At 46.1% G+C, this 15,738-nt stretch overlaps 1 long non-coding RNA gene across 2 annotated transcripts; it reads left to right on the top strand.

The window, feature by feature from the left end:
* The first annotated feature begins 288 nt into the window (after positions 1–288).
* On the top strand, positions 289–5,069 carry LOC119331389. 2 transcript variants are annotated; one of them, XR_005160494.1, is made up of 3 exons: positions 289–780; positions 884–4,514; positions 4,649–5,069. It is a non-coding gene; the product is annotated as an uncharacterized LOC119331389 (long non-coding RNA). The 2 variants fall into 2 exon arrangements; XR_005160493.1 differs by having other exon boundaries at positions 290–780; positions 884–3,039; positions 4,154–5,069.
* Positions 5,070–15,738: the final 10,669 nt, after the last annotated feature.

Here is a 15,738-nt window from a genome sequence, read left to right as displayed (position 1 = left end):
TAATCAGAATTTATGAGCCGTTAATTTGGTGGGACCAGATTATTACGGTGTAGATTCAGTTAACATTTTGCTCTGTGGTAAAAAAAACACTCCGAAGCACACAATTTTTTTACATCGGGTGTGAAAATGAATCCATCTAAAACAGGATTGTACTATTACTAATCATCGATTATTCTGCCCTAACTAAAGCAAATCTTTAAATTTCAAAAAACTAAAGCAAATCTTTATCTCTTTCACGACAAAAAAATTGTACCAGCTCATATGCTACAGCCGCATCCTTCCATAGAAATAAAAGAAAAAAATCCATGCGTCTTTCCTTTGGCCCCGAGCAGCCGCGCCGCCGGAACTTGCGAACCCCGCCGCCACCTCGACTCTTCCGTGTCCGGTGCGACGCCGGCACATCCATCGCATGCCGGCGAGCTCCCCATCGAGCAGTAGTTGCCGCGCTGCCGGAACTTGCGAACCCCGCCGCCACCTCGACTCTTCCGCGTCCGGTGCGACGCCGGCGCATCCGTCGCATGCCGGCGAGCTCCCCATCGAGAACTAGCTGACGCGCCGCCCTCCTACTTTGCCTTTTTCCCATCCTTCCCTGCACTTCTCTCACCTCTCTCTGCCTCGCATCCACAGGGACCCCGGGACGCCGCCGGCGCGCGGAAAGACGCCGCCCCAACTGGATCGATGCCTTGCTCCATCGCCTGCTCTCCTACCATCCGTCCTCACCCCGTCGCCACCTCGACTCTTCCGCATCCGGTGCGACACCGGCGCATCCCTCGCATGCCGGTGAGCTCTCCATCGAGCAGTAGCCACCGCGCTGCCCTCCTACTTTGCCTTTTTCCCATCCTTCCCTGCACTTCTCTCACCTCTCTCTGCCTCGCATCCACAGGGACCCGAGACGCCGCTGGCACGCGGAACGACGACGCCCCAGCTGGATCGAGGCCCTGCTCCATCGCATGCTCTCCCGCCGTCCGTCCTCATCTCGAATCGATCATGCCGGCAGCCGTCGTTGCCAGATCCTAGCTTGGCCGCCTGCTGAAAGATACAGCGCCTTTGCTCCTCTCACCGTCGAGGGAGGTTGGAATGACGGAGCCGTGCATGTGTTGGCACCCATGTGGTGCGTGCTGAGCCACCGCCTTGCGTAGCGGCTATAGTCCTACGGCGCGCCCTGCCTCGAGCAGCACACATGGGTGGCGGCTGAGACGTCTGAGGAGCTTCAGCAGGAGGTGGTGATCCAGTGGCACTCCTTCCAGTACAACACTAACCTATGCAAAGTGGCCCTTTATTTCCCCTGCCCAGCTCCAATCTTTGATCCGTCCATGCTTGAGGTAATGTGTACAGAGAACGAGGCTGCCGAGCCAAATTTGTTGAATGAGGCTGTGAAGTTCGAGGTAATATTGCTGCTACCTTCGTTTTGTTTTTTGGTGATGGTCACCTCTGTATCAACTCAGCAGGTAGTATCTATCTGTTAGTGCTATTTCTGCAATTTTGTAAGCCAGATTTGTGCCAAGTGCATTGCATAATATATCTCTAATAGGTCCATTGCTATTTCTGAGATCTTCCATCAATGTTTATTACAACAGAAAAATGGTCCTTATCACATATATAGTATGCACTGGCAACTTATATATACGATGGTTGATAACAATTACTTCAGGGTATCCATTCTGCTATATTTTAGATACTCAACAAAATTTGTGACATCTAATCTGGTAGAGAAAATTTTGCGTACTATAGACCCAAAGTGGTCGGACCCTTCCCTGGACCCTGCGCAAGCGGGAGCTACATGCACCAGGTTGCCCTTTTTGCGAATTCAGTCCAAGATATTCTTTTCTTACCTACAGATAATTTCGTATAGATGACTTAGCATTCAACATGATTTAGTTTCTAGCCTGTATAGATTAGTCTTATTATGAGCTACCTATAATTTTTTTAGGCTTTTAGTTTTAGTTATGGTGATGGACTGTGCACATGATTCACAGAATAAAGAACTGCATCAAGCATTAATTTTTACATGCGTGAAGCATTTTACAATAAATTTCCTATTATTCATCAGCTAGCTGAATGAACGGAGACTGTACGACAAGGCGAACAAGCACACTAAATATCATGAGTCATAGTAATTCCTAGCTATTTTTACAAATGCATTTCACTGGAAGTTTCCTGTTGATTATAATAATGTTCACCATAGATATCTAAAGTTTGTGGTTCAATTTATGAACTGCATTGGTCTAGATACTATTGCTGGAAGTTGACGTTGACACCCAGTAAGATCCTCCTGGAGCTGCCTTCTCTGAGCATATCTCTAATCAAGCATCTACTGATTCACATCGTAAATGTTAAATTTGTGATAGGCTTACTATAGACAAATGTTTCTGAATCTTATGGTATATCAGATGTTACAGAGTAAATTATCAATTTACTCTACATGATACATTAATCTTTTTTGTTTTTGTTTCTATTCTATTTATGGTGGAAAAATGGTTTCTTCATCATTTTGTTGATGTTAAATTAAAACATTTTTGTATGCCTATCGAATATATGTTAGTTCAACCGATATTCCAAATTACATTTTTATATTGTGCTGCTTACTATAGTTTTTTCCTCCAAGGAAACAACACCAAGGCACCCCATGAGTATTTGTCAGTTCAACTGATATTCCACTTTTGCATATTGTAGTACTTCCATAGTTATTTCATCTCAGGAAACAACACCAAGGCAATATATTTTTACCCTATTTATAACAGCCTAATTATTTCCAACAATAGAGATTCAGGCTATCTTATTAAATGTTCCTTTTTGCACCCTGTTGATCAGCTACATAATATCCTTCTGATATATGACTAATTTGAAAGAGAAACAAAAAACTTTTCCTAAACTATGAAAGACATCATTATTCTGATTAAAATCCTTCTCATAGGTGCCGCCATGGCACCATCCATGAGAGTATTAAGGATCCCGAGGGAAAGAGTTGCGATGGGCCGATGGCGCATCTATTCACACCATGGACATTCATTGCCTACTACTCATGCGACCACTCTGAAGGTAAGGAAGTGTGTATCTTAAGTTCCATGCTGCAGTTAGCATTTAATCATATTAATATTATCTCTGATATCCTGGACACAACATAGATTTTACAAGCAAAACTTCATCAAGCTAGATTTGTTGCATGTGCACTGGATGTTGATGTTATTGGGCTGGACTAATTTTGTGTTTTCCCATCATGTTGAAAGTTGTCCCTGATGTGCGTACATTATTCGCTATCATGGAGACGACAAATAGCTGATGTTTGGTAATAGTTACTTCATGGTATGCTGCATATTCCTCTAAATTTGTGAGATTTGAGATAGTAGAAACAACACATCGTGATCTACTGGCCTTGCCTGATGCTTCGTTATCTGAGGACCATGGAGTAAAATGGATCTAATTTCCAGTCTATGTATGATTATTAGTCATTTGATGCGGAAAGTTTTAGGATTTCATTATATGTTTAGTACGGTCTTACAGTTTATGCATGCGAATTAACAGAAATAAATTGCACGGACTATTCTTTTTCTCATAAATGTGAAGCATGTACAACTATTTTTCTATTGCAAAAAAACATTCCTTCCCCCAAGCGAGCCAGCACACAAATAAGAGTGAATCCAAGCTTTTTTCAGAACTGAGTTAGTTATGTTATCCCTACGAATATCTTAGGTTTTAAGTGTCAATCTTCAAATTCTCTGCTTTATTAATTGACTTTTTATAAATACTACGAAGACTAAAATTTAAAGAATTAAACCAATAAGTGTATTTAGTGAAGTCAGAGGTCTGTTTGGAATATTCTTAGTGCAAGTCTCTCATGAAAGGAGGGATGTCGTTTTTTCATGGCTGAATGGTGCTTTATGAGGCAACAGTCCTAATATCAATCAAAGTTGAAGCCTCTGTCTAATCTCCTTTTGCTGTAAAATATTATTTTGTAGTATTCTTAACGTAATTAATGTTCACTTCTATTATGCTACCCTTTTATGCACACCATGTTTCTAAATGCAATAGCCCACTACGAAACAGTTAACTATACATCAATTTCTATCGAAGTTAGAAGGAAGTTCCTGCTATTTGTAATTTTATACACCATACACGTATGAAGTTTCTTATATCTTATTTAACTCTTCTATAGATGCTGTTCCAAAAGGTTGTAGCTGATACCCAAAAAGCTCCTCAGTAGATATGATCCTCTCCAGCACATCACTTGGTGGATCTAGAGGGGCAACCATCAGCTTATGAAAAAGGGAAAATAAATTGCCTGCTATTGTTCCTTACCAAGAGTAATTTCCCCAGTGCCTAACTTACGATTTGATTTGTTGCATCATGATAAGATCTCCATGATGTGCATATGCATGATTATTTTTACATTGAATTCGTTTTCCTATATATTTTACATGCATGCGTTCACATATTAGAGGACAAATATGTTGCAGGCTCTTATCTACATGCATGAATGTGAACTCTGTATCCAATGGTAAAGCGGGCTTTATCAGGTGACATGGGCGGGACCTTTCCACATATATACTTCATTAGTTATCACAGTATATATTTTGCCAGCATCTTTGTATTATTGATGAACGGTATATTTCTATTCTAAATTCTTGACTTCATCAAATTTATATTGTAGGAAAAAGGATCATGGAATAGCATGTGACGTGTGTATTATTGTTAGCATCTACCTATTTTGATGCATTGTATTTGCAATTTGCATACATATACCAAGTTTTTCGTCAAATATATATGTTGCAGGAGACTGGATGATCGAGTAGCACTCAAGATGGCAAGGTGGTTGAGATTTAGGAACCGTTGTATCTTGAGGACTCATGATGCAGTCGTACGTCGATACATATAGATTTATGACTATTGCCATATAGTCCATTGTATCTATCTATCTACCTACCTACCTACCTACCTACCTACCTATCACCTCTTAACTTCAGCATATTTACCTTGAGTAATTATGGTTTAATACAGGTTTTTTCTCTATTAGTGATTTAATTTTTTATTGGTTTACACCCCCTTGGTTCAAACATTATTATTCTCTATTTTAGACATTTATATAACTAAATGGCTTTTTAATGCCTAAAAATATATTGGTTTTGTTTTTCACTAGGGAGAGAACATATTGATGTATCAATGGGAAAAAGTAAGTTTTGAAATATGTTATAGTACAATAGTACATCATGTGTAAACATGGGCTGGGCATAGAACTTTGGCCAATTCTCTCCCATCTCTTAAAGCTCATCAATGACGCAGTTCACTTAGTACCATTCAACGGAGGAGAGCACTAATTTAAGGAAACTATGAATGAGGAACTATTTGAAGGAATCTACTTCCTTTTAGTCCTATGGTTGAGCAAAAATCACGTGGTTCGAAATAATGAACATGCAAGTTTCTCCTGTATTATTCCTATATATTTGACTCGCAACATACAATACTTTCTTTATGATTGTTTGCGTAAATGTGTAAATAAAAAGTACTAGCCCGTGCAAGTGCACGGGTTGACGACTAGTTCTATTAATTTTCCAATAGTAATTTGTTTACTCACCATGTGCTATTTCTTGAGAGAAGCCACTAGTGAAATCTACGACACTTGGGTCTATACTTTATCATATTTGCTTTGAGATCTATTTTTATTCGCTTTTATTTTTAGATCTATAATTCAAAAAACCAAAAAATACTGCTGCAATTTTTATTTGCATCTTTTATTTCGTGTTTTATCGAGGTCTATTTATCCAACCTGTCACAATTTTATCCCGTCAACCTGACAATTTTTGGTGCCGTTACCCGAAGAAGCGATTGACAACCCCTTATACGCGTCGGGTTGCAAGTATTTGTTCTTTGTGTGCAGGTACCACTTACATAGTGTTGCTTGGTTCTCCTACTAGATTGATACCTTGGTTTCATAACTGAGGAAAATACCTATCGTAGATGTGCTGCATCATCCCTTCCTCTTTGGGGAAATACCGACTCTCGGTGTCAAAACCGGTAGATCTCGGGTAGGGGGTCCTGAACTGTGCGTCTAAGGATTGAAGGTAACATGAGACAGGGGACACGATGTTTACCTAGATTCGGGCCCTCTTGATGGAGGTAATACCCTACGTCCTGCTTGATTGACTTTGATGAATATAGGGGTTACAAGAGTTTATCTACCACGAGATCGTAATGGCTAAACCATAGATGTCTAGCCTGTATGATTATGATTGCCTCTACGGACTAAACCCTTCAATTTATATAGACACCGGAGAGGTTTAGGGTTGTACAGAGTCGGTTTACAGAGAAAGGAATATTCATATCCACACGCCAAGTTTGCCTTCCACGCAATGGAGAGTCCCATCTGGACACGGAGGAAAGTCTTCTGTCTTATATCTCCATGGCCCATTAGTCCGGCCCATATAACATAGCCCGGACACCCGAGGACCCCATAATCCCGGACTCCCTCAGTAGCCCCTGAACCAGTCTTCAATGACGATGTGTCCGGCGCGCAGATTGTCTTTGGCATTGCAAGGCGGGTTCCTCCTCCGAACACTTCAAAGCAGTTGACCATCAGTACTATATCCAGCTCTGTACAATAGTCACCATCCTTAAACATAAAGGTAAAATACAGATAAATTCCATCTTCTGATGATTTCATGGATGAGATGTTACATCCAGCCGCTTTATTACTTCGAACCGTTTTTCGGCCTCCCGTTTTGCGCTTCGATACGCAACCTTCGGTGACACGTCTTGTCAAAGCAAAGATCATGCCCCCTTATTATGGGATTCTCATCAATACGAGTTTTGGTAACCTAACTATGCGGTTCGCGTGACCCTTGGGAACAGGCGAGTTTTAAGGCTCGAGGGAGGGAACGCTTGATATTCGCACTCCATATAAGTGGATAGAACCCATCTGTTCCACCCCACGCCTCATTCTATTTCCCTCTCCATCCCCGAGATCCAGCGCCCAAACTCCAAGCTCTTCCCTTCCCGACAACTCCTTCGACCATGGCCGGTTCTCAAGGCAAGTGGGTGCCCTCCTCTATCACGGAGGAGAACATCAAGGAGATGCGGGAAGCGCGGTATTTGACCGCAGAAATCAAGCACAGGCTTCTCGATCCGGTGCAGGTCAACCCCACTTCGGGGCCCGATGAGAGGGTGGTGTTTATCCCCCACTTCCTCCGTGGACTCGGATTCGCCATTCACCCCTTTGTAAGGGGTCTCATGTTCAACTATGGGCTGGATTTTCACGATCTGGGCCCAAATTCGTTCCTTCACATCTCTGCGTTTATCGTCGTGTGTGAAGCTTTCCTCCGTGTCCCTCCACATTTCGGCTTATGGCTCAAGATTTTTAATGTGAAACCAAAGGTGGTCAATGGGCAACACGCAGACTGTGGTGGCGCCATGGTGAGCAAGCTTCCAAAAGTCAATTGGCCAAAGGGAGTCTTTGTGGACACTGCCAAAATATGGCAACATGAATGGTTCTATATTACAGAACCCGAGGCTCCAAGTGGGCGGCCACACCAGCCTTTAGATCCAGACCCCCGCTGAGGCTTACATCCTGGACCGACAAGAGTCCGAACTGGGGGTCGGTACCTGAGGTGTTGCGGCTGTAGAAGCGCATGAAGAGCATGATAGTGAAGGACGTTACCCTTGCTGGCGTAGTCACTACAAAAAAAGACACATCCGTGACATTTTGGGCCGAACGAATTTTTTTTCTGTCATACTTATGACACTTCTATGACGATAATTGTGACAAAACCCGGTATCATCATAGATGTGGTGGGCTCCTACTTCTATAACAAAAAATCATGACAGAAAATGGGCTTTTCGTCCTGGGCGGGTCGGAGACGCAGCTGCATGACATTCTTTGGGCCATCCATGACAGGAAAAACCGTGGTAGAAGCGAGGGCGAGGAAAATTTTGGGGAGTTCCCGGTTACGGTGGGTGGTCGGGGGCCGAGCGATGCGCGTTTCGCTCGTACACGTACACGCGTGTGTGCAAGGCGTTGGGCTGTAACTGAACCCGAGCGAGGCATTGGGCTCTAACTGAACCCGAGCCATTGCACTAGCTACGTTACTGAATCCAAGTGATTCCTTCGCTAATGCTACTAACTGAAGCCGATCGATGCTGCCTCTGGATAAACAATGAGCGTTGCTGGGGGGGTTTGGATGAACAGTTCCCGGTGGGGGTGGATGAACAGGACCCCGTGGTGTTGCCTCTGGATGAACAGGACCCCGATCGATCAAGCCGGTTGGGGCTGGATGAATAGGACCCCGTGGAGTGCTGGATGAACAGGACGATCCCGTGGAGGGCTGGATGAACAGTAGATGGTGGAGGGCTGAATGAATAGTAGCTCGTGGAGGGGTGGTTGAACAGGAGCCCGTGGAGAGGGCTGGTTGAACAGTAGCCGGTGGAGTAGTGCGCGGTGGAGGCTGGATGAACAGGAGCCCGTGGATGAACAATCGCAGGTGAAGGCTGGAGGAGGTCGATGGTGGATGAACAGTAGCCCGTGGAGGCTGGAGGGGGTCGACGGTGGAGATGAACAGTATCCCGTGGAGTCTCATTTTGCGGCACGTCACACCCCTCCTGATGAACAGGACCCCCATTTCGACCATAGCGCTCCAACACAAGTCTGTTTCCTCCGTTTTGCGGTACGCCACACCCCTCCCGATCAACAGGACCCCATTTCGACCGTAGGAGGTCCAACACAAGTCTGTTTCCTCCGTTTTGCGGTACGCCAGACCCCTCCCAACGAACAGGATCCCGTTTCGGCCGTGGCCGGTCGAACGCAAGGCCGTTTCCTCTGTTCTGCGGTACGCCAGGCCTCGTTTCCATCGGCTATTCCGTCCAAGCCGGTTGGCTCCCACGCGTTTCGTTGCCTCCCCATGAACACGACGACGACGAAGTTTCTCCGTTCCAACCCAGCCATGTACACGAGCCCTGGCCATACGTATGCGCGAGTAGGCATTCGAGACCCCGCCCGTATGTACGTACGTGGCTGTATTTTCTTTCTTGCACACTGGCCGCTATACGTACGTGTACATGCTACATGCGCCTCTACTACGACACATGCACGCTGTACATGGACCAGTATGTACGTACACGTTCACGACCAGAATGACAACGCTACGTACGCTTCGACCAGGTGGGTCCCAATAGTCAGGCACTTCCTTGCGTGCGAAGATATAGCTGGTGGGTCCCTGCAGTCAGGGGGCGAATCATTTTTTTGCCCGGACGCACTTCCTTGCATGCGAAGATGTAGCTGGTGGGTCCTAGCAGTCAGGGGGAAATGTTTTTTCGTGAAATACGGTGGCCCGTCCGGTGGGTCCCCAGTGTCAGGTGCAAGAATAATTATTTTGCGCATAATAAGGAGGCACTTCCTTGTGGCTATCGTGGAACTAGCTGTCAGCCTCTCTACGTATAGTACTCTTTCGATGGAAGTCGGTCGTTGACCACACTGACCACGCCGCGCTGAGAGCACCAAGGCGGTGGACGACGGCGAGGCCTAGGAAGGGGACGACGTAGAGCCAGGGAAGACGCGATAGTGGATGCCCACGCGGAGAGGAGTACGAGGGTTCACTGGTTCGGCTGTGGTGTGAGGCTGCCGTTGCCGCAGAATAACATGGGGTGTGGGTGAGTAGAGGGATGGCCTGCCCAGCGGTGGGAGTAGTAGGGGGCAGTGAGGCCTCCGCGGCATCGCAGCCGACCACGGGAGGCAGGAGCACGAGACACAACCGGCGCTGGTTTGAGCGGCTGGAGCAAGAAGACCAGAGGTTGAAGAAGCACTACAGCCGTTGGGGGGACATCGTGCGGTCACTGGAGCTAGAATCATGCATATTGACTAAGTTGACAAAGCCCTCCGTCCCCGTCAACTTAGTAGGCCCACAAGTCAGCCTCCCACTATACTGGGTCCCAGCTAGCAGGGGGAGTATTCATTTTTTTCATGCGTAATAATGAGGCACTTCCTTGTGTGCGAAAATATAGTTGGTGGGTCCGAGCTGTCAGCGGCGGTAACGTTTTTTCGTGAAATACAGAGGCCCATTCGGTGGGTCCTAAATGTCAGGTGGAGGAATCATTATTTTGCGCGTAATAAGGAGGCATTTCCTTGCGTGCGGCCATGGACCCAGCTGTCAGCCTCTCCACGAACATTCCACTACAGATGCATGTCGGTCATTGACCATGTTGACCAGGCCGCACCGAGAGCACCAGGGCAGTGGACGACAGTGAGGCCTAGGAAGGGAACGACACGGAGCCATGGAATACTCGGCAGTTGTCTCCCGCGCGGAGGGGAGTACGACTGTATGACAGTTTACTAGTTCGTCTACCGTCGCCGGAGAATAATAGCAGGTGTGGGTGAGTAGAGGGATGGCTAGGCCAGTGATGGGAGTACGGTGGGGCGGTGAGGCCTGCGTGGCAGCACAGTTGGCCGCGGGGAGGAGGGAGCAGGCAGTCCCGCCAGCGCTTGTTTGAGCGGCTGGAGCGGGAAGAGCAGAGATTGAAGAAGCACGAGGCCGTTGGATGGACATCCAACAGTCACTGCTTGTGTGTCAACCTTTTTTTAGGAAAGCCTCAAATCTGTGGAAAACAGCATACAACCCATCTACCATTATTTCTAATAATTTACAGCCCATTTGCTAATTCTTAAGGTTTTTTTGGAGCCCATATTCTTTTTGTTAGCATTACATCCCATATTGTGGCCATGGTTAAAAAATTATACAAAATTTTGCATTTTTCGGTCCGGTCCGAACTGTTTTTAATCCCGAAATTTCGAGTCACATTCATACTAATTTTAAAAATAAATGTATATCAATATAAAATCCAACAAATTGTCCACGCATAAAAATCAATGCAATTTAAAATCTCGAAATGAAAAAAAAGAAATTTGGAACTAATTGCCGATTTGATGTGTTTTAAAAATGTACATCCCATTTTTCATTACTGATAGGCCATTTTCTCAGCCAGCCGAATGAAGCTCTCCTCATCTTGAAAGATTTGCAGCCCAACAGGCCTGACAAAGCGACTTACTTGGCAAATCACAAAAAAACTGGGCTATGGCAGTGGACCCAGCTGTCAGCCTCTCCACGTACAGTACTCTTCCGATGGAAGTCGGTCATTGACCACATTAACCACGCCGCGCCGAGAGCACCAAGGCGGTGGATGACGGTGAGGCCTAGGAAGGGGACGACGTGAAGCCGGGGAAGACGCGACAGTGGATGCCCACGTGGAGAGAAGTACGAGGGTTCACTGGTTCGGCTGCGGTGTGAGGCTGCCGTCGCCGCAGAATAACAGGGGGTGTGGGTGAGTAGAGGGATGGCCTGGCCAGCGGTGGGAGTAGTAGGGGGCGGTGAGGCCTCCGCGGCATCACAGTCGGCCACGGGAGGCAGGAGCATGAGGCACGACCGGTGCTGGTTTGGGAGGCTGGAGAAGAAGACCAGAGGTTGAAGAAGCACTACGGCCGTTGGATGGACATCGTACGGTCACTGGAGCTAGAATCATTCATATTGACTAAGTTGACAAAGCCCTCCATCCCCGTCAACTTAGTTGGCCCACAAGTCAGCCTCCCACTATTTTGGGTCCCAGCTAGCAAGGGGGTGTTCATCTTTTTATGCGTAATAAGGAGGCACTTCCTTGCGTGCGAAGATATAGCTGGTGGGTCTGACCTGTCAGCGGTGGGAATGTTTTTTTCATGAAATACAAAGGCCCTTCCGGTGGTTCCCAGCTGTCAGGTGGAGGAATCATTATTTTGCGCGCAATAAGGAGGCATTTCCTTATGTGCGTCCGTGTACCCAGCTGTCAGCCTCTCCACGCACAGTCTACTTCCGATGGTGTCGTTCGTTGACCACTCCACGCCGAGCGCATCCAAGGTGGTGGACGATGGCGAGGCCTAGGAATGGGACGACGCGGAGCCAGGGAAGACGCGGAGCCGGGGAAGACGCAGAGCTAGGCAAGACGCGACAGTGGATGCCCATGCGGAGAGGAGTACGAGGGTTCACTGGTTCGGCTGTGGTGTGAGGCTGCCATCGCCGCAGGGCCTGGCTAGCGGTGGGAGTAGTAGGGGGCGGTGAGGCCTCAACAGCAGCACAGCCGGTCACTGGAGGCAGGAGCAGGCCGTCTCGCCGGCACTGGTTTAGGTGGCTGGTGCAAGAAGAGCAGCGATTGAAGAAGCAGCAGCACCGTTCGATTCAAATCCAATGGTTACTGCTGCTAGAATCATTTGTTGACTAAGTTGACAAGCCCTGCGTACGCGTCAACGTAGTAGGCCCACAGGTCAGCCTCCCAACTGGTGCGCCCCAGATGTCAGTGGGAGGAATCATTTTTTTCACGTAATAAGGAGGCAGTTGATTGCGTGCGGCCAGGCCAGCGGAGGGAGTAGGGTGGGCCGGGGAAGCCTGCACGGCATCACAGCGGGCCACAAGAGGAGGGAGCAGGCAGTCCTGCCGGCGCTAGTTTAGGCGGCTGGAGCAGGAAGATCAGAGATTGAAGAAGCATGCCGGCCGTTGGATGGACATCCAACAGTCACTGCTGCTAGAATCATGTGTTGACTGACAAAGTCTTGCGTAAACAAGTCAGCCTCGAAATCTGTGGCGTGTACAACCCATTTGCTATTATTTTTATAATTTTTACTCATTTTCTAATTCATATGGAATTTATTTCAGCCCGTTTTCCATTTGTTGAATTGCTGCCCATTTTATGGTCAGTACCAGGGTTAAAAAATTAACAAAATATGTGGAAAATTTTGGAAATTATCAAATTTTTGCTGGGGAACAAAATATTCTTAATCCAAAAATTAGTAGCCATACTAAAACAAATTTAAAAATAAATTAGTACTATGTCATGTTAAATCCAATGAAATACTCCCTCCGTCCCAAAATTCTTGTCTTAGATTTGTCTAAATACGGATGTATCAAGTCACGTTTTGGTATTAGATACATCTGTATCTAGACTAATCTAAGACAAGAATTTTAGGACGGAGGGAGTATAAGATATCCGTGAAGAACAAAAACAAAAAAGGAAACCAATATCCCATTTTCTATAATTTGTTTTTGGAATTTTCAACCCCATTTGATATTACTTTTAACAAACACTGACCATACTCTTTGGCCAGGCCGGAATGCATCCCTCCTCGTCATGAAAGATTTGCATCTCCGTACGTCGGAGAAAACAAATATGCCTAGCTTGGGTATCCTTCAAAAAGAAATACTGGGCTACCTATTTTCCCAAAGAAAAAACTGTTGGGCTGGCCATGTTGTTAGACGGGCCACAGAGACCGCACAACCCAGTTTATAGCCTACTCCTCTGAATTACTACTAAAAAAAGTTATGCAATTCTGTCGTTAATTGACTATACGTTGAAAATGATGTGGGTCCCAGATATGAGCAGGGTGGATTAGAGTAAAAAAACGAGGGGTTCATCTGAGTAGTAAAAGAGGCGCTTTCTTGTGTTCGGGAGTGGACCTGGTGGGTCTGTACTGTCATACTCACAACTAAAGTGTCTCCCAATTCACTATGTTGACAGGGACCGTTTTGAAAAAAAACTATGTTGACAGGGCCAGACGGCGGCGGCGCAGCGAGTGCACCAAGGCGGAGGATAAGGTGATGTTGCCAATGTGCTGGGTTGAGTTGGACATTCTTATTGAAAAATGAAAATGGACCGGAACTATTTATGACATTGAATATGATTTGCATGGGTCCGCTGGTTGCAGGAAGAAAATGCTGGGAGAAAGAAGACCGGTCGCTATCTTCGCCTAAGAATAATATCGACTGAATGTAACGACACTATCATAGGAAATAATATCCTCCTGTTAAATCGTGAATTTAAAGAATTGGTGCATGAGCATTTAGCTTTCTTTATTTATTTACTTATTTATGTTTAGCGGACCATGAGCATGTACCTGGGCCGGACTCATGTGAGAGCCTCCCTTCCAGTTAATTATGGGCTTCTCTATTGGGCCCTCATCAGTGGGCTGCATGTTATCAACAAGTGGAAAATGTGTTCCGTATGAAAAATTGTATGCGCTACGTATGGTACGGGGCACTAAAGGATCGAACCGTGCAACGACTTCCAAAACATTGTGTCTGTCGTTCTAACAACACATTTATTCAACCAACAGACGAAATATACTACTAATTGTACATTGAAAACAGTAGCAGCAGCAGCAACCAGGGCTGGGGGTGCAACAGAAGCAGTAAGCATGCCAGAAGAGTGAAGACGCAGCTCTCTCTTCCAAACCAAACATCAGCCATCATTACAAAAGGGCTACCAAAAAAGAACAAGTGTATGCATCAAACTAAATAAAAATCCTACTACACCAAGTGTACGCATCTAACTAACTGGCTCAGTTCGACATTACTATTTATTAAGCTGTGGAGATTGGCTGACGGTTTGAACCAGATAGGTGCCTAACGGGGGAAACTCCATCCAGCAGGTCGAAGTCTGATACTTGCGACCCTCTCTCCTACTTTGGGCTGTAGAGCATGGCAGCACATATCAGGGTACGGTGCATACAGAGACGCATGGTACGTTGTGTACACACAGTTTTGCCTGATGAACGAAACCGCGCTGCCATCATGATCCTTGTCGTCGGTTATCTCCTAGTTAATCGGATAATTCAGTCTGACAAACAGAGAGCGTGTACTAAGGCTACTTACCAACCTCCAGTCAAAAATTCCTGAAGGCCCAGAGAAGCTGAGATCCTGCTTAAAGACCTTGGAGTGACTGTGATTGTATTCCGCCAAACAACACGTCCGGTACGTGCGAACGATCATCAATCGTTCGTCGTCGTCTGATAGAGCCAGGAAGCACCTGCAACTACCATGTCACTTTTGTTTGAAAGGTTCTGGGATTAGGAAGGGTAGGGACACCAGGCGGCCCACAACATCATATCAAGTTGGAGTCAAATAACACTCAAAAAAAGTTGGAGTCAAATAAAAAAGGGCCCTTGATGTAGTCAATCTTAAGAACAACATGTTATGAGCATGAATATTTTTCAGTAAATGTTGACAGTAATATAAGAAAGCCATCATGATATCATAGGAAAGTAACATACTGCTGTAACAGCTGTTTGTAGCAATGACTGGAGTAGGCCAGCAATACGTCCAGCCATAGAAGGAGTCGACAACGTAAATGAAGCCTTTGTATCCAATGGCATCAGAGAACCATGGAAGATGCATGATCCTGCGATGGACGTGTAGATTTATCCACTTACCGCAGTGACCTGTCAGATATGCGAGACCACGGTTGAAGAATGCAATTAGCCTGAAGTCTTTATAATTTGCAGATCTTGTGGGCACTTGGCAGATTACAACCATGAGCAAATCAAACTTGGTATCATGTTGGCTACTGTAAGATTCCGAGTATTCTGGGCCACGGTGCCAAAGCAGTGCAGTGTTAATCGAAGGAAGGGGGATCAATCGCCGGGTTTAGACCTCCATGAGCATCCAGCTGCCGCGACCGTCGACGAGCACCATCCAAGACGTGTTCATGCCGACCCAGTACATACCGTTAATGTAGTTGAGCGTGATGGGGATCGGATCACACTCAAGGGGGTTGATGCTCGCCACCCTACGATCATTATGCTGCATGACACGCTGTTTCTGAATATCAGGCGGCATCAGCAAGCAAGGAGCTGGCTTAAAAAGCTTCGGCCTGAGGGCTTTGGGTAAATGGTACAGCCCCGACGATCACGCGGCGAGCGGCATGGTACTGAGATTGTCCACGCGCGAAACAATGAGCTTGATT

This window comes from Triticum dicoccoides, chromosome 7A, assembly GCF_002162155.2.
Source record: "Triticum dicoccoides isolate Atlit2015 ecotype Zavitan chromosome 7A, WEW_v2.0, whole genome shotgun sequence".
NCBI classification, from domain to species: domain Eukaryota; kingdom Viridiplantae; phylum Streptophyta; class Magnoliopsida; order Poales; family Poaceae; genus Triticum; species Triticum dicoccoides.
The sequence above is the reverse complement of the archived record's forward strand: the minus strand, read 5'-3'. Positions and strand labels throughout refer to the sequence as shown.